Source organism: Corvus kubaryi, unplaced genomic scaffold (genome assembly GCF_017639235.1).
Source record: "Corvus kubaryi isolate FWS band 111438036 unplaced genomic scaffold, C.kubaryi_AGA036_p1.0 37391, whole genome shotgun sequence".
NCBI classification, from domain to species: Eukaryota; Metazoa; Chordata; class Aves; order Passeriformes; family Corvidae; genus Corvus; species Corvus kubaryi.
Window position 1 is genome coordinate 4,828,904 of NW_024581130.1, and position 23,940 is coordinate 4,852,843.

The window sequence follows — 23,940 nt, forward strand, 5'->3', positions numbered from 1 at the left end:
TGTCCTGGAATTACTCCCCAGGTATAGAGATCAAAGGATGGCTTTTCCTTTCCCTTATCTACACTTCTCCTACAAGCAGTGGTTATGATATCTCTTTCTTCCTTTTTTTTTTTTTTTCTCCCTTAAGTAAAAGGTGCAAAAGTAACCCTCAGACAGGTAAAGAGACAAATTAGATAAAAAAGAAAAAAAAAGAAGACAGGGAAAGGACTGGCATCCTTGTTTGATAACCTGTGATCACACTAAAAGCAAGAGTGCACTTGTGTGCAGAACATGTAAATAAGAATATTTCAATAACAGCCTCAAGGTACTTCAAATGGTGTGAAGTTTAAAGAACTCTTTGATAAAGGTTATGGGTGAATATGTAAAGCTATGTAGGCAAAAATATGAGCACGCATCTTCACTGTTCAGTTAAGAAGAAATCTTGTATCACATGGCATATATTGGAAGCCTAGAGAGACCTTCTATAATGTGAGCAAGAGATATTGCATAGATTTAGGAAATTAAGACCCATTCATGAAAGAGCCTCCTTTGAAAGTCAGCTAAATACTCTAAACTTGAGAGCTGTTTGTCCTTACTGATGTTTCCTGTATACTGAAAGAATTTCTTCAACATTCATCAAATCTGAGAACTCTCAGAGGACATCCATAGAGTGCTGTACAGCAGGACAGGGTAGAGTCACTAACATGTGGCCCCTTTTTTGTGCCCTCAGGATCTCAAAGATACAAAAACCCCCCTTACCCCGTGGTCCCCAGGTGATCCCTCCTCTGCCTCCTGCTCTGCCTTGCTGCAGGTGAACACCTCAGTGCTGTAATCCAGGACTGAGCATGAAATTCCATCCTGTACAGGCTTCACCTGCAGTAAATCCCTGGGCATCAGTTCAGCAACTCCTTGTTCCTCTGCACAACATTAAATTAAAGGCAAGTTGGGGCACAGGCATCACTATGCAGAGATCTGCTTCTCCCTTCTAGAGGTGTTGCAGGGGGGGAATTAAAATTCCCCCTCCACTTCAATCCTATAAAGGAGTGCATCATTTTCACATGAAAGAGAGAAGTCCAAGTAATTTTTATTTCAATTATGTAAATTGAAGATCAAATTTTATGTGTGTTTTCCTACCACAGCAAAAAGTGATTCCCAGTCATGAAGAACAGACTGAAGTAATTGAGAAAAGAAGAGGTTTAAAAAAAGTTTAGGTTCCTATGTTTACCTAAACCAGCTTAAATGAGCAAACCTGCCATTGTTAGGAATGAAGTAATACTGATTCTCCTTCTCTGTAGTTACCTAAAGTTTAAATTACTCAATTTCTGATATACACCATGACAGCTTTCCTTTAAGGATCAATTTAGTCAGGAGTTATATGAGTGTTGGGTAGTTTTAACTTGGAGTATTCTGTCGTATTAAAATCACATGGGTAATGAGGAAAGTGCTTGCCATATAACATGTTCTCTGAAAATAAAATTGTCCTCAGTGAGATGAAATTAAAACATTGGGATAGAGCATAGCAGTAGTTGAACTTCACTTTGCTTTATTAGCCAACTGCTCCTGCTATTTTGAGCACTGTAGATGTCCTGTAGGAAAAATTTTTCCAGTTTGGTTTATCTTTTTCTTGGAACTGATAAATGGTACAAAGCAGATTCACATCTAAGAGAAAAATAAATCACACGTTTCTGTTAGGTGGACAATGTTGCATAGATTTCATACAATAAGGTCTTTCTAAAATTAAAGCTCATTTTACATTTCAAATAAATGACGTGATGTGTATGAGTGGTGTGTGCATATATAAGCATCTAGCATTTATCAGCAGGCATATGAAATTGAACTGTGGTTAAGTGGCAAACATGCATTGTGATCCAAACAATTCTGAGAGCACAACGAGAGAAGAACTTTCAGCTCATTTGCCAGACTATTGTATTTATTTCTACTTCTGACCCAGTGTTTTCTGGCAGGGGATGGAAAAGTAAGTGATACTTAATTGGATGAGTAGTTTCAAACCAATAATGGAAAATAATGCCAGTTTACTGTTTGTGTCATGTCCACTGTTAAGCCTATTTAGTCCTCTTCGTAAATCAATTTGGTTTTCAGTGTAGGTGGAATCATTACAAAAGGGTCATCTCCCTAGCATCTGAATGCAGTAACCATCTGGTTCACAGCCATACATTGCTTATTCACACTGAGAGCCATTTATCTATGAGCAGAGGCTGACATGAGAAGGCTGACTTTTTATTAAAGCTGAGTGAACAATGTGAAATTTGTTATTGAATGCACATTTTGGGGGTTTAGTCCTAATTAATTAATCCAGTACCGCTATAATCAGGGAAGAGGATGAAGGAGGACAGGAAACAGACACATTGTGGAATGGACAACATCTGTTTAAGGACTTCAGCTGTGAATGGATCTTAAAATTCTGCTGTCTTCAACATTTGAAAACTACCTGCAGGTTTTACCTGCAGGTTTCTTCACTGAACAATTATCAGGCTGCAAAGTATTCACACACAAATTCATAGGAAAAAGTATTGCTTTTGCTATATTAAGAAAGACTTGACTCTCTGCTATGGCTACTGTTTTCATTCTATAGTTGCATTGTTGTTAGTAACACTGGTAAATAGAATTTTTTTCTCTTTAAAACTGGTTCATGACTAATTCTTACCATTGACTGAACCATTGGTTTCCCTCCTTCCCACAATGAAGAACTTAAATGCACACTGGAACTACTGCAAACTGCAGCAGAATTAATAGTTATTTCGTGTTCTTCACTGCTCCCCCTCCCTTATTATCCACAGGTTAATTATGCTGGCTACCATGCTGCTTTGGGACTCACCAGCACCTGGATGCAAAGCAAATACTGAGTTTCTGTTCCCAATCCAATGGAAAATGAGCTGTCTTCTCCCTAGTACCCACTGAATGACTACCAGAAGTTGTCCCTTTCTGAACATCTTTGTGATCTTTGTCTCTGAGGTTTTGTCCCTTGATGTCCATCTTTTGTGAACAAAAGCTCCTAAATAACAGCAGCTGAATGCAGATCAGCAGCACTGCTATCTGTACAGTCCATACTGGTGCAACACCAAGTACAAAATTATTTACAGCACTTCTAGGAAGGACTTCAGTAATTAATTAAATGGAAGTTGCTGAATTGCACTGCTTCCTGCAGTGAAGGTGCACACATGCAGAAATAATAATCACTAATATGGCATGTGGGGCTTTCAAACAAACAGGATCTGGCTGCTCTGATGTCAAGAAAATTAAAACAGGTATTTCTCTAAGACCATTTCACTCGATAAAAGACAGGACAATGCAATTTCTCCTTCATTAGTTTTCTGGAATGAAAAATTGCTTTTTACTGACCAGCCTTATACAGCTCCTCACCAATCAATGTATTCCTAAGCTCATCCCTCAAAATTAAAGCCATCTAACTCATCAACGGATGCTTCAGTTAACACCAAAACTAGCAGCTGTTTTACAAGGGCTGCTGGGTTTTTGTGCAGCAGATACCACATGGATTCCAGCCCAGTCCATTATAGATATCCCATTTGAGCAGCATCCCTTAGATAATTATGCAAAAATGAAGAAGACTGCATGAAAATTTATAAATCCTATGACATAGAATCTGGGTCTAACAACTAACAAATCTGTCCTCTGATTCAGGCATCTATCAAGGAAAACCACACTTCTAATCCACGTGCCTATTCTTTGGGACAGAGGTTGCACGTTGATCTGCACATCAGCCAGTCCTCGCAAATTTATGTTTCCCCCAGAGGCCCTTAATCAGCTCAAATAGTTGCTGTAAGCTCAGGAGGTGTCCTCACATAAGGGTCATTTAGGCACTGTGAAACTTATGAGAACACCTGCTCATGCTGTTTTGAAAGCAGCCATTCTACCTGGTCAAAAATATTCCAACTTTTGGCATTTACTAAGACCAATGTGCTTTATTACAAGGTTTGAGAATCAGAAGAAAAGACAGACTTTTCTAGTCCAAGGGGTAAAGGACTGGCTTGGCCTACAAGAGACTCAGGTCCAGTTTTTTTGAATAATTCAGTGGAATCTGTATCCACCCCACTGTTTTGGATCAGTTCAGCAAGACTCAGATCTTTACTTCCGACATCCCAGACCAGTGTCCTAATTATCTGTGCACATACAGACACCTAGGTTTTGGTCCAAAGCATCCTATATCAAGTCCGTGCCTACCAACTGTTCTTGCTTTTTATTGAAAACAAAAACATTAACTCAAAGTAAGATTGTCATTAAATGGAATTGGCCTGTGTTAAATTTGTATTCCGATGGTTATTGATTTCTTTCAAGTAAAAGAGCATCAGAACATCTACAGTAGGAAAGGATTATAACTTCAATATAAGAAATAAAACTCACTTTGTATTCCTTTTTCATCTTGCTCATGAATGCAGCCAAATTTCACACTAATCAGCCCAAACAGTTAGCATGCTATATGACAATTTAAAATGTCTGCTGACTGTAGCAAAAAGAGGAGGAAAAAAAAAACCAACAAAAAATCAGCTATCTGTAGTAATTATTCAAGATACAAACACTGCACTAAAACATGCAGTTCATGCAAGTTTTCATGAGGATGACAAAAGAGAACACTGTAACACCAAAAAAATATCTCCAAGTAACTTTTTTGTAGAACTCACTCACTAGAGACCCACAGCAGTTTTTTCCTCTTTGGCTCCCTAGCTTTAGTCACTAGGCATTATAAATGTGATACAAATACACGAAATGCTAAGGAAAAAAAAATTAAAAAGTGTTAGGGTAAACAAACGAAAACATGCAAAGGGCACAAAAACATGCAAAAGCCCAGGTGCCAACAGAATTAATCAGAGGCTGTCTGAAGAATTCCACATGCAAAAGTAATTTGCAAAAAACCTCGTGCTAGGAACGTTTTTATTCTGCATTTAGAGAGAATTTTGATCAAATTATTAATATGTATGTAGACAAAATTTTTCCTTAACCTCACTAAAAATACACATGTATTTCTGTGTGTATGTTCTCCCCACCCCAGTAAAAGAGTGTAAAGAAATTACAGCACAATTTCCCTCAATTGCTTTGTAGTTAGCAAAATAAAGGGTCATGTTTCCACTTTGCAGCATTTTCCTTTTCAGAATTAGCTATTATAGTCAACTTTGATTAGGGGACTCCTGTTATCAAGTCAACACTTCTGTGAACTTTGAATTAATAGCATCATTATCTGCATTGTGCTAAACACTCCAGGCTAGGATACTGCTAAGATTAGAGTCAGAAGGGATGAGAATGGAGCCCAACAAAACTTTGCAGCCACTCCCAACTTACACATATAATTACACAATATTAGCTAAATTCCTATAATTCTCCAATGCCACTTTCTTACTCCTATCACCTGACATTTGTAATAAGTTCTCCAAATAAGTCACCATCACTCCTTTTCCTAAGTTAGTGACTCCAAAGCGATGAAAGCTGATTTATTGGTACTATTAAGGCTGTTTTAAAGTTCAAGCAGGAAGGTGAACAGCTGCAGCAGTAGCAAGCATGCTACAGAAAAATGGAGCAATATTTGTGTATGGTCTATGTGATAACCTTTCCCTTTATTAGAGAAAACAGCTACTGCAAAAAGAATCCTGGCAACACGCGGTTTAGAAGGCACAGATCAGCAAACCAATTATCAATCCATCAATTGATCAGAACTAGTCTTGGGAGTAGTTTGCTCTTGGAAATGAAGGCCTATGCAGATGGCATGCATGTTCATGACTTGCAGAGCATCTGCACAGAATAGATAACTACAAAGTAGAAGACAAGAATAAGAGAACAAACTTAAAGAAAACTAGAATCAGTAAATGCATACAGAAATTAAATTATTTACTGTTTTACTGCTAGATGAACTGAAATATTAAGTGATGTATATATAGGCTGCATTTGGTTTACACTTATACTGTAAGAATATTATGAGGTTATAAACAGTTGTCTGCCTCTATTCCTCAGGCAGACTCAGCACTGAAAACAATTTTGAATTAGAACAGTAAATGTAAATTAGAAACTCCGTGTATTGATGCTGCTTTAAATAGCCATCAGTTTGGTTTGGCTCTGAATAGAAGACATCTCTTAAATTTACTATAGAATGATGGTTCAATTGTTCTACGCTTTTTCTTGGGAGAAGGTCTTATGAAATTCAAAACTTGGACTAAGAGAAAATTCAAGTTAAGGTATAAAAAATAGGTAAAAGAGCAGAGTTACCTGTCTCAAACGCTGCCAAGGCCACAGAAGGATCTAGCCATAAGATAAGCCACCACTATTGGAACTTGAGATAACTACAAAAGGGAGGAATTTGTGACAGGAAGGCACTAATTCCAGGCCTGGCAGAGCTGAGGTTTGGTTAGTGCATCCTGGTTAACACATCTGGACAGACATTCCCACCGTGGCAAACAGTGGGAAAGGAAGCAACTGCTCATACACACCCTGTGGATACCTGGAACCTCTCCCTCTCTCTCCCTCTCTTTCTCTGTCTAGCCCACCTTTGCCCTATACTGCATGTTACACACATAAACACAGCCTAGTGGTTTGAATGTTTTTCAGCCTGTACTACAAGAATTTATATTTAAAATACTTTCTCCCTTAATTCATATTGCTATAATATCCTCTCCTATATGGAACACAGAAGTTGAATTTTTTTCTAAAAATTACTTTACATCTCAGATTAGTTCTAATGATTGTCTGTGGTATAACTGTATCATCGTGGTATTTAAGCGCTGAAAATAATCCAATTTAGGCAGTTTTGGTCTGGCCATTTAATTAGCTGGGTAGAAGTTAAAAACATCCTTGAACAGGGCTCTCCCAGAAGGTGGCATTTCCAGACAGATGGTTCATTCTTAAGCAGGCTCAAGATGCTGCCCTCCCAGACTGGAAAGGAGATAACCCCATCCTTTGGTTTTGTCCTGCTAAACTGGGACAGTCTTCATCTGGTAACAGGTACCAAGAAGTCAAACCAGGACCTGTACTATTTACATCTGCCCCTTAATTTGTAACAGGCTTACAGCATGGTAAGATATGATTTGTTGTTTTGGGGTTGCTTTGAGCAGAGAGAGAAATACAAGACAAGAAAACCTTCAGGAGGAGACTTGAAGATATTGCCCACTTGCTTCAGTATTCGGCAGGGCCATGACAGAAAGGTGTTTCCCCTCCCTTTTGCCAAGAATGTTTGCATCCACACACACGTGAGGAAAGGGCAGGCTGTGCAGTTTCCTGCCATCCCAGGCATACAGTTACACACTGACTTCCCACTGACTCACTGCCACCACCACAGCTGGGGCACATAAAGTCTGTGGATAAACACCAACCTGGCAGAGCTGGCCACAAAAGACCCACTTTAAACATAATAAAGGTGTTGTTTTCACCTTTCCATAGCCTATATAAATCTTCCACAATTAAATGCAATTGAAAATAAATCACCCTGGTTAGCAAATTATGCTTTCCATTGTAGTCTATTCACAAGATTTTAACTTCATCCACATAGGAAGTGCAAAGGGTCTTATTAATCCATTAGGAAAATCATACCAGACAAAGAATAAACTGATACACATGCTAGAGTTTCATAAACACTGCATTTTTAGATTAATTTCTACTCAGAATAATTAACAGATTTACTTACAAATCACCATAAAATTAATCACACATCCAGTATAAGTTTTCCAAGTAGCTTGTAACATTTTTCTTACACAATTGTTCTTTGCAGAAATGCCTAAAATTTATGGAATGTGTCCTTTCTCGATTTAAAACCCTGAAAAACTCTCTAAAAGAGCCCATTCATGACCTAATTTCTTCCTATATTCATATTTTCTTTTGTAATATGACATCAAAAGTGTTTTCTGATATATATACACTTTAAAAACAAGCTAATTAAGTCTGCAGCCATTCCCTAATCATGGCTGTAATTTGTTTTCTGCTAAATTTACCCTTTCTGTTATAACAATTTGAAAAGATGTTTAACTCTCTTGGACATGACTGCCTTTTTTATGACTTCCTTACACCCAGTTCCTAACAAAGATTATTACGCATGCTTGCTTATCTTTGAGCACTTCATTAGGCAATTAAAGGGCCATTGGGACCCTCATGTTGCTAAAATTAAGCATAGTCATAGGTCTTTTCAGGATCAGAGCCTGAATATTTAGATGACAATGTGATTTTTTTCTTTTTAACACACCATTCATAGATCATACACACAGCTAAGGCAGAGACAAGGTCAGGCAGACTAATTTTTTCAGGGCTCCATTTTGTCAATTTAATTTTAACACAAAATCTGCTGAATTGTGGGAGCTTTTATAATAAATTTGGAAGACTAGATGATATATTTTATTTTTAATAAAGAATTGAAATGCTATTTGATTTTGCACTCTAAGTAAGCTACTTGTACTGTGAAACACTACAAATTATCAGATAAGCACAAATTTATACATTTCTCAGTGTTTCTGCACAAAGATTTGTTTGCTATTTTGTTTCTCTTGTTCAATATTTTGCAAGCATTTTCTCTTATGCCCTTTAAAGGAGTAATAAATACTTGAAAATTAATCTTCAGAGTGTTAATATTCAGAAATAGAGCAAATCACTGACAACATTCCTATAACATTAATTATTTACACATATCTTCCACCTCAGATGTAATCACAAATGACACAATTTTTCCCATGCCTTAATTGATTATACAAAACACTCCATGTCTATGTGCAATACATAATTAATGTAATTTCAACATATACCTTCTACTCACAGCTCTGAAATAAACACCAATTGCCCTAATTAAAACCATCCAGTCATTAATATTTACTTATTAATGTGAGAAAATGTCACTGGTAGATTGGAGGCACTACAACGCACACCGAGCATGACAATGAAAATGTGCTCACATGTAAAAAAAAAACCCTAATAAGTAAATGCATTCCTTCCTGGGAAAAGGACTAAATGAGGGTTTGTACCATTCACCAGACATACTTAATCTGAAAAGGCCAAGGTCAAGATAATTAAAAAATGGAACTGAATGTCAGGAGAGAAATCTTCTCATGATAGTTTTAGTCACAAAGTGCTTCAGAGTTCAAGAATACTTTGTGCTTTATTGGTACAACTGACTCATGCACTAGGCTCAGGTCACCACTCCTGAACTCACGTGAACTTCTGGGAAAAGAAAATACTTTGTAAACACAATTACTTATAGATGTAGTATAGAATATTATACTGATTTAGAAAAAAGGGGAAAGAGACTGGGTGATAGTGTAATCTACAGATTATGTTATTCTGTATCCACAGTCAACAGCAGAATAAATCATGCTTGTTCAAGTAATTTCAATGTTTGAGACTTAATAGAAGGTGAACAAAATAACTTTTACGGTAAACTCTACAGAGAAGACAAAAGTAACTGAAAAGTAAGTCTGGAGTAAATTTATAATATTATGCTAAAAGCACTCTTTGGTTCAAAATCAGTTTTCTTAGCTTGTGTTCATTATTAACATTTACCAGTATAATAGCTGTTTAAACTGTAGCAGATCTTGAGTACTAATAGTAGACAGAACATTTCTAGAAACCCTGTGCTGAAGACAATACCCTTTCTATCTCTTGGTATTTGTTTTTTTTCCTTCCTCCTCCTCTCACACTTTCCCACATTTCAGCCCGGAAGACACATTTTTGTAGGCAAGAGCAACCCATCAATTCCATTTGTGATCCTACTGGAGAAACTGCCATAACTGTGAGCATATATTGGCAAAGCATACAACTCTAATTTAGTGAGAGAAAATATGAGTGCACTTAGTGAACATTACTGCCTCAAACACTTTTTTAGCTTTGCCCTCTGTGTTGGCTCCTACTAATTTTCTAACAGTGCAGAGGATACAATATATAAAACCATTCTAAAACCTGGGCATCCAAAGCTTTTATGCTCATCCCTTGCTATCTACACTCTTAATTAAGTTTCCCTCAAGGCAGTTTTAGACCTTTTTTCTTTTAAAACAAGTCTGTTAATCCCCGCTCTGTGAAAATTTTCAGTCTTACAATTAATAACTGTATTTTCCATTTAATCCCATTAAGTTGTCTCAAAGATCAATAGAGTGTGTATATCAGATCAATGTATAAGCCATTTCCCAGTAAAATTGTCACATACATTTCTTTTGCAACACTAGCAAAGTAGTCCTGTGGCAACTCTCTGCCTTTTCCAGGAAATGGGCTATACATATTGCTAATACATATATTTGTTAACTAAGCATTCAAAAGTGGATTTACGAATTACCAAGATATTTCTTTGACACCAGCACTAAATTAGCAGTACCAACAGGGATAAAAAACATTACTTCTTCCTTCCAAGTGCTTGCTTCAGCTGAGTTACACTTCGATTATGTTTGGTTTTGCGTGACTGAATTTTACTGGCTTTTCCCTGGGTTTTATCAGGATATTTGAACACTGCAGCAGCAGCTACAGTTTGACCAGGAGATTACAATCAATATTGCCTGTATGTTTGTCTAATCTGAGAATAGAAACAACATGATATATTACAATACATCCAACCCCATTTCAGGTGGAGAATTCTGAAACTGCATACTTAGGAAACAAGTACCCCTCAATGAGGTTTTATAAACTTTATGAAAAGCAGAAGGAACATCCTCAAAACATACAAAGATCACAAGGGTCACTGGGAATATACTATACCCAGGAGCAGAAGTCCACCTGTTAAATTAGCAATTCCTGGAGTAAAATAATAAATTATTAATCTATCTAGACTGAAAATCAGATGTTTTTCAGTCATTTCCCTCCTCCTGCCACAACCCCAGGACAACCTAGGACAAAGTGAAGCATTTTAGATTATTGAAGTTTCTTTCTCAACAACAAGGATATAAGTTACTGTGCACAAGGCTTGCTGCTGGAACCCAACAACGGCCGTGATTTCAAGAGCAGACAGCCATCCCACAGTATAGTAATTTCTCATCACAGTTTTATGCATACAAGCTAACTACTTTAATTAGGTAAGTACATGGAAATAATGGTGTGCAATTAAATACAATGCCTAATTACAGCTATATAACTAATAACTGTGATTCTGGATAAATATGATGTTTGGCATAAATACTTAGAAAACATGAGAGAAACAAAGTTCAGTCACTCATCTTGCATCCTGTAGTCATGGATTTCATTTTCAGAAGATCTGACTATTAATCTTAGTTATTTTACGTGCTTTTGCATGTATAGTGGCTTATACCTAATGAGGTTTTACTGTTGGAAGTAGTATTTTAAAGGCAGTGAACTTGATCTGATGAAGAATCTACTGAAACAGAATAATATTACCTCTGCCCCATTTCTCTGTCATAGAAAACCTACAGAGGTGAACTATTTTGTTGCCCTGTGCAACAATTAGCAAAACACCATTTCATTTAAAAGGAGGGTATAATCATGGTCCTATTATAAATCATGGTCCTGAAATAAATTTTAGCTCATCCCTTTGTGGCCATCTACTTCCTTGACCATTTTCAGTTTTGGTGTACTGACTATTCAGTCCTAGAAAATAATTCTTAATTATTGCCATTATAAAAACAGATTTAAAAAGGAATGGTGATTGCACACCATCTGGAAATGTACTCAAGCTGTCAAAAGAATCTGTGGATAGCTCCAGTGTACAGTATTCAAATTTCAGCAGGAAATCATACTTGGTCAAGCGCAAAGAATTCATTCAGATTCATGCATTTTTAAAAATGTATTTGGCATATCAAATAAAGTTCAAAGATACAGTTAAAGAATTTCAGTTTAAGGGATTTTAATAGGATGCATGTTAAATTTATACACTGCATACATTAACAGACAATAGAAATAAATTAATCACTCCTGAAAGAGCATTCACAAAATGCCAGGACAAGTGCAGTACAGATACAAAAGAATAAGGGAGAAAGGAAAGAAAAGGAACTTTAAAAGAAAACAAGGAAAAAAAAACCCAAGAAAAATGAAAAGCCACCTTTCTCCTTACTTCCTAAGTCACTGATGAAAAAGGAAACTGAGAGTATCACCAACTTCTCTGAGCAATTACAGATCATGACAGCTCCCCTGCAAACATTCAGCCCCTGCTGGTGCCCGCTGAGGTACCCTGGCCTCGGCGTATCCAGGCAACAGGGTCTGCAGAGACCCTTGGTGGGGACAAAGTTGGCTTTAAGCAGTCTTCCATGTCTAACAACCTGGCACAGCTTTATTAGCTCAGATAAAAACACAATTAAGCACATTTACTTGCTCACTAATGTACAGTGAGGAACGAGAAAATGAGGTTTGTCCTTGCTGCTGGTATTTGGTGCATGCAAGCTGTAAATAACAGGCAATCACACAACCACCATCCCAGAGAGGGGGGAAAATGAAAAAGGAAAAAAATTTCTACTTAAGAGCATCATTAGAAGAGCACATTGTGTACAGAAGCCTTTAAGTAACGAAGGATGCAAGTGCAATAGAAGATATGGAATCAAGCTATGACAGGGAGGACAATGATCTATGCAGGAGGCACTGTGGACTACAGGGCAGGGAAGCCAAAATGAGGTGAGTGAGATCTGGCTGGGCTGCTGAAACTTGAGTATCAGTAGGATTACACCACTGTGAGACAGGGCAACCAGCAACAATTATGCTGGTCTGTCATTCTGGGTGCAGTGGTGGCTAGAGAAGCGGATTTGTCAGCCATTGTCCATTATTACTCCTTATTTCAATAAAACTGTGCTTTTAAGGAAAGAAAACAGTGATGAAAGATCATAAAATATCACCAGCTTACTCACAACAGTTATATATCTGTTTATGTTATGACCCCTAAGTGTTCATCTGAGCTTATTCAGCCATCCTAAAGAACCCAGACACAGATTTGTTTGGTTTAGCAGTACATTCATAAAGTTGGATGAAAGTTGAAACCAGTTATAGCAAAATAAATTCTAAATCTCCATTCTTAGGAAACAGGTATCAATCAATGAGACTTTATAAATTTTATGAGAAACAGAAGAGAAAGCATCAATAACTACAAAGATTACAAGGATCACTGGGAATATACTGTACTTTTTTTTTTTCCCAATAACTTATTGATGTAACTAAAAGAAACATGAAATGCCAGAACAGCACTCTGTCAGTTCTCAGTAGTGCCAGATTTACCAATAATTATTTAAATATCTTCTCATTTACTTATTAAAAATTTTCCAAAATAAGAAGGCTAACCAGCACGGAAATAATAAAAATTTTGACTATATATGTAATGTCTAGAAACCTAATTTCAGATAAATACAATAAATAGAAACCTTACAATGGTCTGCTCTGAATAAAATACATGTCATAAAATAGTGCAAGCCTATTGGCTTTGTAAACAATTCTTCTCAGGTGAAACAAGCTGGCCATTTTCATGGCAGTGCTTTCTAAATCAAAGTATTTGTAACAGAATTTGTGCTGAAATTTTAAAACTCAGTGCTTTGGTTTGGGGATAAATATACACTGCTTAAATAAACTCACAAAAATACTCTGCCAAAGGCTACCACAACCATAACCACATTTCCAAATTCATGTCAACATCTCTACAGCATTGCTGGAATCAAGGAGGGTATGCTGGAAAACTCGCCCTCTCTTCCTTTCTTGATCTCGTACTTTTCACTAGACAGCTGCTAATAAAGCATCAGAGAAAGGATAGAACATTGCCAGCAGGTCAAGGGAGGTGATCCAGCCCCTCTGGTGAGGCCTCTCCTGGAGTGCTGTGCCTAGATCTGAACTCCTCAGTACAAGAGAGACACAGAGCTCCTGGACCAGATCCAGCAGTGGGCTACAAAGATGTTTAAGGGACTGGAGCATCTTTCTTAAGTGGGAAGGCTGAGGGACCTGGGCCTGTTCAACCTCGAAAAAAAACACCTGAGAGGGGACCTTATCAAAATGACAGATCAATATCTGTCAGTGTCTGAAGGGAGGTGTCAGGAGGATGGAGCCAGGCTCTGCTCGGTGGTGCTGAGCAATAAGAGAAGACCAGAAACAGATGCACAGGAAGTTCCACCTGAACATGAGGAAGAACTTCTTTACTGGTGCACTGGAACAGGTTTCCCAGAGAGGGTGTGGAATCTCCCTTACTGGAGATATTAAAGAACTGTCTGGACACAATCCTGTGCCATGTGCTCTGGGATGATCCTGCTTGAGGAGGGAGGTTGGACCAGATGACCCTCTGTGGTCCCTTCCAACCTTGCCCTTCCAGTGATTCTGTAACAATATCTGCCTGTGATGTGCCCATATAGTATGACAGTTGTTACGAATTTCATTTCTCCTAAGGTCATTATTATTTCATAAGGACAGAGCAATTTTTTTTTCTCAGGGGCATATTTTTGTGTAGTAGGTACTTTGAAAACTAGCACAAAGATTTTCCCTGCTATGAATAACATACTCATTGCAGACACTCAGACTTTTAAAAGCAGTTTGAATGCATTCTAAGTCACAAAGATGCTACACAGCACTTTACAGCTGGGCAGTGATGTCCCAACAGCCTTTGTCTTTAGAGGTCACACAAGTGGACATAAGCAAGAATTAGTTTCACAGCCATATTTAACAGAAGCATAATTTCTTACAGGGTCAGAGGGAGGAAGTCAGTCTCACCAGTTCTCCTTGATATTGCTGTACAAGAGGAAGCTGTGAGTTTCTAGAACAATGTGATACATGTAGAAGGAAATAAAAAGAGAGGCAGAGTCCAGGCAGAAAGAAAGGACTGTAAAGTGGTACACAAGAAAGGAGAAGAGCTGTAAAATGATGAGCTAGAAGTCTCTGTAGAGAACCCTCCCTGATGACCAACAAACACCTCTGAGGCCACATAGCAAATAAATTTTGACAGCTGATGCCCACAGTCATAAATTCTTGTGTATTGTATCAGGCAGTGCATATTGTGCTGTTTATCTAAAGAAACTCATCTTACTGATTACCTGAATAGGGAAGTGGTGCAATGACACCTGAAAAGGAAACATTGGGCACCTCAAACTACAACATAAAATAATGGCTGGTTTACTTAAGCCATAAACTATCTGTGCTTAAATTCACTTTTGTAAGACAAAAGGCAAAACAGTTGCTTAAATTAACACGCTATTGTTTAGCTAATTTCATAAAATACTGCGAATTCTTCAAATCTTGGTGATAAACACAAAAGAAACCCCATGAGGGAAATTAATAATTCTGTATAAAGTGCAGCAATTCGATGGTGTGTAAAAAAACACAGCACAACTACTTAATGATGAGCATAATGAAAAATCATTTAGTAGTTCCCCATTTAGTAAGTGCTTTCTCCTCTGTGCAGTGGTGAGTGCTAAGATGTCATAGAGAGGTTTACAGTAAATTATTATGTAATTAATGGCCATGGCAATGAATAACAAAGATGACACCACAAGAGAGATGAATGGCGACTTTAATTATGGCTTCTTTCTAACTTCAGTGTTTGACTTAAAAACCTGAAGGTTCTTGTTCTAGGACTTTACATGTAAATGTTAAATCAATTATTTAAAATATTTGGCCTAGCACTAATAACAAGCCCAGAGAGCATATACATATTTTGGATTAATGTACATATTTCTAGCATACTTGTACTGTATTCAGTTTTACACAGCAGAGAAAATTAGTTAGAACTTAACTGAGCTTAAGAGGAAAAATATGCTTTAAGGATTGTACTTACTATCATAAACTCTTCAGTCAGTAAATGACCTTTAAGTGTTTTATTTTTTTTTTCCTTTAGAGAAAACTTTCAGATGGCATAACCATGTCTTGAATAAAAACATTTAATAGCTATATTTTTTTCCTTAGGTATCCCCACTAGGCCCAGAAATAAACTTTGTGTAAAGAGCATACACCAGCCCTTCTTCTGTAATTTATGGGCTCTCAATGTGTTTCAGTTTGATGGGGAACCCAGTGGTGAAAACAGACCAGGGGCATGGGTTAATACCACATAAGAGTGCAGGCAGATTGTGAGAAAAATATCACATATGAGGTATGTGAAAGCAGCAACTGAGATGAGTATCTAGAACATTTGTGCACCATAAAATAAAATATATATATATATATATATATTTTTTTTTTTTTAAGGATCACAAGTTTTTTGTTTGATTGGGTTTGGTTGGATGTTTTTCCCTCTGCAATAAAACTCCCTGTGCATGTGTTGATCAGAAAAGTAGATGGCCAGTCAATTGTGCTGACAGGGTTACTACTTCTTACAGTTCTTCCCATTAACTTTTTTTCAGAGTCCTGTGGGAACACCCATACAAGACGTGGAGTTATCAAAGGTTTTCAGAGAAAACATATTAGCCTACTTTAAAGTATCTTATATACAGAAATGATTTAACAAGATCCCAACACTTGGAAGTCACTTTCTGACTGAAGTTTCTATGATAACGAGTTATATACATTAATATAAAATTCACTGTTTTACATTAATTCCCACTTTGCTTATTGTCCTTTGGTTTAGAAGTAAAGACAAGGAAAACAAGTTAAAAACTAAACTGCATTTTATTCTTTTTCCTACTTAAATTGAATATTGTCAATTTTCTTCTAATTCTCATATTTGATCTTCCAATTTATAGAACTTTCTCATAAAATTTAAGGTGGGGTTTTTTTTGGAGGAATATTTTTGGTTGGTGTAATTCCTCTTTAAATCTAAATTTTCCAGCTCACTGCACAGATTGTACTGAATATCCCAAACATCTGAAGAAGGAATAAGCTGTCTTACCTCTATCCAACTTTTTTTTTTTTTTTTTAATAAAAAAACTGCCTCCACTTGTACACAACCAAAAAGCAGTCTAGTTTGGAAATCAGTTTTCTTAACTCCTCTTTTCTGTCTCTTATTTACCATAAAACAGTCTAGGGTGAAAGTGACCTCAAAAAATCATCTGGTCCAACCTCATTAGAAAAGGAATGTAAATGAGATTATCTGCCCGTCTGCAGCTTGGAAACCTTCAGAAATGAGGACTCATCCATGTCACTAAAGTCATTGTTCCAGGGGATGAGTTCTTACTGCAAAAATTTTATTTCTTGTATTGAGAGAAAAGCTCTCCTTGGTGCAACTTGTACACATCACTGCTTGTCTTCTCCATGAAGACGCCATCAGCTTTGTATCTGCCTTTAAGTACTAGAAAATCATGATGAGGTACTCCCAAGTCTTCTCCTCTCCAGGGACAACAAACCTAAGACCTTCAGTCTTTCCTCATGGTTCATGTCACCTAAATTATTTGTTTATACATTTTAAAATTTAAATACCTGTTTTGTTTAGAGTAATCTGATTTTAGACATCCATCTGCAAACTTAAACCACACGTTGCTACGAAAAAGTAATAACCATTGGCTACTTTTTCCCATGCAATATAAGAACAGTTTCCTTTGCTATTGTACACTATATATCCCTGCTAGCTGAGCTGCTGTTAGCACCACACAGATCTATAACTTCACTCAGGATTTATGGAGGGAATAAGACAATGAAACACCAGCAAATTATCAAATGCAAGTGTCCGTTGAAATGAAACTGAAAAACCTGACAAAAGGAAAAATGTTTCCTTGTTAAAAATGTCTTTTCATCAAGCAACAGTCTCAAATGCAAACTCTTCAGCTGACACTTGTCACTACAGAATCATCCATCAAAAACATCCATCTTTGACTGAAGAGAACTAAGAGAACTCTGTCTTCATCAAGCAGATAAATCCATCCTATTTCACTTTTTTTTCCCCCATTAAATAAAACATTTGGTCTAAAATGGATTATTTTCCCCCCAAAGATAGGAGGATTATTAATCAGCTGGTAGTAGATCATGAGACTTCCTTTATTTTTTTTTTTTTTGGAGCAGTTTTACATTTTATAGACCTAGAAATATATGAAGAGGAAATATATCAATGTGGTGAACTAGAATCAGCTATATATGTTCAGTCGTAACACATTCACACCCAAATTTGTATTCCTATTCACTGACAGTTACAGACATTGGCACAAACTGACCTGAAGTTAGAACAAATCTGAACAGACAGAAAACTTTGGAAAAATGAAGTCCAAGACCAGGAGCAAGGGTAGAGAAAAAGCAAAGCAAGGCCTTCCTTCTCCAGACATCTGCTGGTAGAAGAACCATGGAGAAAACAACAAATTGAGATGTTTGATCATGAGCTCTGCAGGAAAAAACAACTGGTTATGGAATATACACTGACCTTAATACCACACATAAATACAAAAAGTAGTTTTTAGACATACCAGACTGATTTTATTTCTAAGATATTGATGCATTATTTAAGGTTATTATTTTTGACATCTAAAAATTTGGAGAAATGAACATTACATTCCTACAGCTAAGGGTATGAGCATTCAAGCAGTTTGCACTCTGTGAGATGGTTGTTATGGGTGTTACAGTTTGCCCTCATTTGTTTTTGTGAACCCTCCAAGTGCAGCAAAATTTCCTGGACTGTTTCATGTAATTACAGATTAATTTATGAAGTTCTTCCATTATAGCAGCCAGACAAACACTTAAATACTATAAATCGCTTTCATAATCCAATATTCCTCAGTTTTTCTATTTTCCTATCCCCAAGGAAAAGGTTTCTGATGCAAAGGAGTTTTGTCTTTCGTGCTTCCACCATGTATTTTTACCACAGGAAGCAATAGCTAATTTTCCTCCATGAATTAAGACCTCCAGTACTGACCTGTCACTATGGAGGCACTTGATTAATGCTTAACAGCTTAAGCTGCTCTATTTTGGAATAGTTTTCTATTTGGCATAGAAATCCCCTGCCAATTTTCAACATGCTAAATATTGCATGCTTTTTTCACACCTGTACTGAATATCAGGTGCATTGACCTGTTTGCTTTGTACACAAATACCACTTTCATAGAAACCCTTTAGATTTACTAAAAACCTCAATAATTTGAAGACTATTAAGAGACTTTTATTTTGTATCTTTATTAAGAACTTCTTTCTTAACTTTGGAATAGTAAATTACATGTGAACACAGAACTGGAAAAGTAAAATAAAGCATATGTAAAAAAAAGTTCTGAAAATAGTATTTCCTTTGGAATAACAACTTCAATGTGAAATAATATTCTAATCATGTATATTCCATGACATGTATCAGGAAAAAGTTTGGCACTTTAATTTTGTGGTGGTGAAGCTCTTAGAAATACCTGAAATGAATATATTTAATGTGGTAGATGTGGAGGAGTAGGAAATGCTGCACATAGCACAGGCACTCTTCCATTAACAGCGGTGAGTTTTTTCATTTTTAATTTTTCATTTTGTGAGGCACAAGCCCTTTAGAATTTGTTCCTAATAAGATTTGACATCTGTGCAACCTGCAATATTAATTTGTATGTTTAGATATGTACTAAAAATCCATTAAAACATTTCATTTCAGACAAAAGATCCAGCATTAAGGAGTCACTAGGGCTTACAAACTTCTTAAATTGGGAAAGATTTATTTTCAGGATTTATTGAGAGATTTACTGTCCTTTACAAGCAAGACTGTGATATGTTTTCTGGATGAAAATATGAACCAAAGCAATGGACAGAATGTACCTCAGCAGAAGAATGCAAAATTCTGCCTATAGCTGTATAAGTACCTAAGAATTAACCACATTTGGACATTACTGTAAAAAAAAAAACAAATAATAATTAAAAAAAAAAAAAAACAAAAAAACCAACAACAAATAAAACCACAAAAAAATGCCCCTAAAACCAAACAAAAGAAAAACAGAACACACACCCCCCCACTCACCCACCCACAAATCAAACCCCCTCAGATTAAACTTTATTAAGGAACACTCCTATTAAGATCACTTTCTTGAAAATATCCCCCCTGATTTGTGGAAAAAATGAGTATCTAGGCTTATTCTGAAGTGAATATCTGGAGTCAGCTGGGAGTGAATTCGGCAAGTGCCTCACCCACCTATTTAAAATTTCATTGTTCACTAAAACTACTGTGAGAAATCTGAAGAAGCAATTTTTGAGCATAAAGAATAGAAATTGTGAGGTGAGAGAAGAAAAAGTGATGAGTTTAGACCAAGTAGGTGTTCTTTATATGTAGACATTATGCACTGTCAAAATTCAAAACTTCACAAAGGGGAGAGAATGACTGATATATAGAACTACTGCCTTCTATCCAAACATACCCACTCCTAAAGAAACCCTGCCTTGAGCCCTGTACAGCTGAGAGCTTGTTTATTAATGCAATCTTTATATGACAAATTAGGTCAGCTGCATGAATTATTGAACTACCTCATATTAGTTGAAGTGTTAAGAGTTTGCAATAAGCAGCTGCAAGTATTTTTTTTTTTCCACGTATTTAAGATTTTTGTACCTTCCCTGGTAAGTGGCTAACATTTGTATTCACTTCACATAACTTGTAAGATGACATGTATAAAATATCCTGAATTTCCATCTGAAATCTACTAAACTGTCCAACAGTTTATCATCGTTACAGCTGAAATAATTCCTGTAGATATCAGCCTTGCCTCTTCTGCGGTTGGTGCACAGCAACAGTAACTGTAGTGCCCCTATTATCAAACTGCTTTCACTATTCTTTTTAACTTAAAAAACCCCGAAACATCAATTCAGTGATCTGCAGCCAATATCTACATACATTTTATGACATTCATACTGCAAAAAACATCCACACAACAAGAAATATGTTAATAAGACCATAAGTAGTTGGTTAAATTATTGGGACTTCCCAGAGGGGTTCATTTTCTTTAAAAAGAAAAACTTCTTCTTCAGTTCCTTGAATACCAGTACTGACAGTCATAGTTTTAAATTTCAGTTTTCTCTTTCAATCTCCCTCTTGGAGAAAGAGCACACAGATACCAAGATCTTAGAACTTTTTTAATAGATAACTGACCTGTAACTAACACCAAAGCAGCTTTCTTCTCTTCTCCAGAAGAGAAAATAATGGCTGTAAAACTGGAATGACATGTTTACATCATGATAAAGGTGTTGTGTGACACGTTTTTGTTGCAATGTCTAATAGATCACGTAAAAGTTTTTGATTGGTAGCACCTAGCAGAAAAAGCAAAAGGAACTTAAAAGCTTAGTAACTCACCTCCAACAGAGACTGGTGGCAGATGATTAGAGAACTTATAAAAACAAAAACAGAGATATCCTTCAACCAGTACAAGAGCGAATTCACCTCAGCTGCAAGAGAACAATTAAAAGAAAGAAAATTTAAGCAAAAATCAAGCTCAACACAAGCATACAGGCAAGGATGAGCATCGAGTGTCTCTGCTTACTTGACTGAGCTGACCAACTTTGACCAGCACTCATCCACACAACAGGATTCACAATCATTTTTGGCAAAGAGCAAAACCACAAAGAATTCCAAATCCCAAACCTAAACAGGAGAAATAAGTCAGTTAAGAGATATCTGCATGCAGGTATTTTGGCAGCAGGTTCTCATCAGTAACAAGAAGTGAATTCAGTGTTCTGAGGGGTCCTCTTAGAACTGATCTCCCTGGGTAGGGGTACGCTCAAAGCTGAAAGGATAAGCCCTGGAGATATGTGTGAAAAGGAGGCATAGAAAAACCACCAAAGCAAAACAAAGAAGAGATTTTTCCATGTTTACATCTGGTCTCTGCATAAAACAATTCCCTCCTTCCCCAGGAATGAGCACTCAAAACCAACTCAAACATTTGTGTGATTAATAATGAGTATAGTTGACTTTATGCCTATTTCAAGCAGACTACGAGCACTGTTCAAATCACTACCCAATGGACCTCTGTTGGGAAGTTGTTCTCATTACAACTGGGAAGGTTCTATAGTTCCACAGCTGATTTCTCAGTGTATGTGAACCAAGTGAGCACTCAGAATACTAAATCACAGGCTGATAACTTTATCTCCTAGAGCCCTTCTTGATCTCCAGCTCCCCTGCAAGTGTACATGTGGAGCTGTAATCACAGGACAACACTGACACACACAAAGTAGCAATATGATGTTCTCTGGAGTTTCAGGGTTGACATTTCAGTGACACTGGGCCAGGTTTGGCCAGATTCTCTTTGTACATTGGTAAATCTATGCAAAACAATGTTGTCCCCTGTTGCTGTTTCTCACTGCTGAGCTTGGAGCAGCAGTAGAGACATACAACAGCTCATGAAAAATCCACTAATGAAAACTGCAGTGATATTCCAAGAGGCGTTCAGGAAGAATAATCCAGGCAAGTCTGTATCATGGGTTGCTATTCAATAACAAATACTTTGAACACAGCAGTTAAAGCAAAACAAGATCTTCTTTTAAAACTTTTAAAAAATCTAAGTAACAGATCCACTAGTTAGAATAAACTCAACAGAATGAGATCAGCAGAAATAAGTTCACTAAGAGGTGGGACCTCACTCTACCATTTCTAACCATTTCCCAACAGGAATATGCTTTCAGGTACACATGCATTGCATACAGGAACTTTGTAAGAAAATACCATGCTTGAATTTGTGTTACCACAGAACACAGAAAGGTTGGGTCCCTGGAAAATGTATATAGTTTCACTGTGTTCATCCTAATAATTCTGTTTTTCAGAAAGCTCTCATCCCTCAGACATGTGCTGCACTGTCGATGTACCCAAAAACTCAGAGAAAGAACTTCAGTTCTATTCTGAGCCAATAGCTGAGACTACACCAATTTCAATTGTTAAATCAATGCTCCTACTGCCCAAAGGGAAAATGTATTCAAATGTGTCTGAAATTACAAATCAGAGCTTCATTTTGTGAGGTAAACTTGTAATTGTCTTCCCCCTCTTTTGAGGTGCTTCAAATGGAAAGCTAAGGTATCAATCCATACCTTTCATTTCTGTTTCTATTATACAATAGCTTTTTACAGAAGTTTGACATCCATTTTTAACTGATGTGCCCATCTACCTTTCAAATTCATATGGAAAAGGAAAAATATACCCCAAACCGTACATGTACTCTTTTTAAGAGTGGTTGTATGTTTTCTAACTTTTCTTTGTTTCTTTTTTTTTTTTTTTAGTTTTAACTGGTTTTCAGTGTTTAGTATTAACAGCGTTACTGGGAAAAGAAACTACTTCCATTCAAAATGAACTCATTTCTTCAACTTAGATAAAATTTCTATACAGTTTATCATGTACACCTTATTATATTTTGGGCTTGTTCTCGACACCTTCCCCCCCCTTTAAAACAAACAAAAAACCAAACAAAAGAGTAAACAGTAAAAATCAAACCAGAGTTTACCACAGATATACAAGAAATAGTCCCCTTCATCTCCCTCCTACATCTAAAGTTCAGAAAGTATGCTCTTTCATTTCAGAGCTCAAAGTAGATTTCTCCACAATAACCCTTCCCTTCAAGGTCCAAACTTTTTATTCTTCTATTCTTCCTTTGGTCACATCAGTAAATCCCAGATATCATCAATCCTTTATATCACCAAGATGGCAAGAACAGGCAAAAAATGGAAGACTGCACTGAGGTTTTGAATTTATATTAGAACAAGGCATTGAGCAAAAGATCTCCCATTTCAGTGTTTTTTCAGGGATTTTTTTGTAATGCGATTCAATTCTCTGCATTTGAAATAAAGCAAAAGCGCCCTTGTTTGATATCAATTAATTCAATTTGCCATTCATTCAAGTCAACAACAGGATTATATCAATTCCTTCACCAATTTTAAATTCACAGCTGTTAAAATATAACTATACTTAAATATATATCACTATTTGGGAGTCTTTAGGGAGTTTTTGTTTCATAGAATAGGAAGCTGAAGCCATCCTCAAAGTGAAGCTGTCTTTTCCTTAAAAAAAGGTTGTACTTGATGATCTTAAAGGTCTTTTTCAACATTAACGATTCTATGATTCTGTGGTTCTGTGATTAACATAAGCAAATGCTATTTATATGAGCTAATTATAAAGTCTGACCTTCAGACTTCTACTTGGCTGTAGTATTCACTGTACAACACTATCTGTACAGAAAAGAAGCAGAAGTTACAGGCAACTTTAGGCATGTTCCTGTTAATATGTAA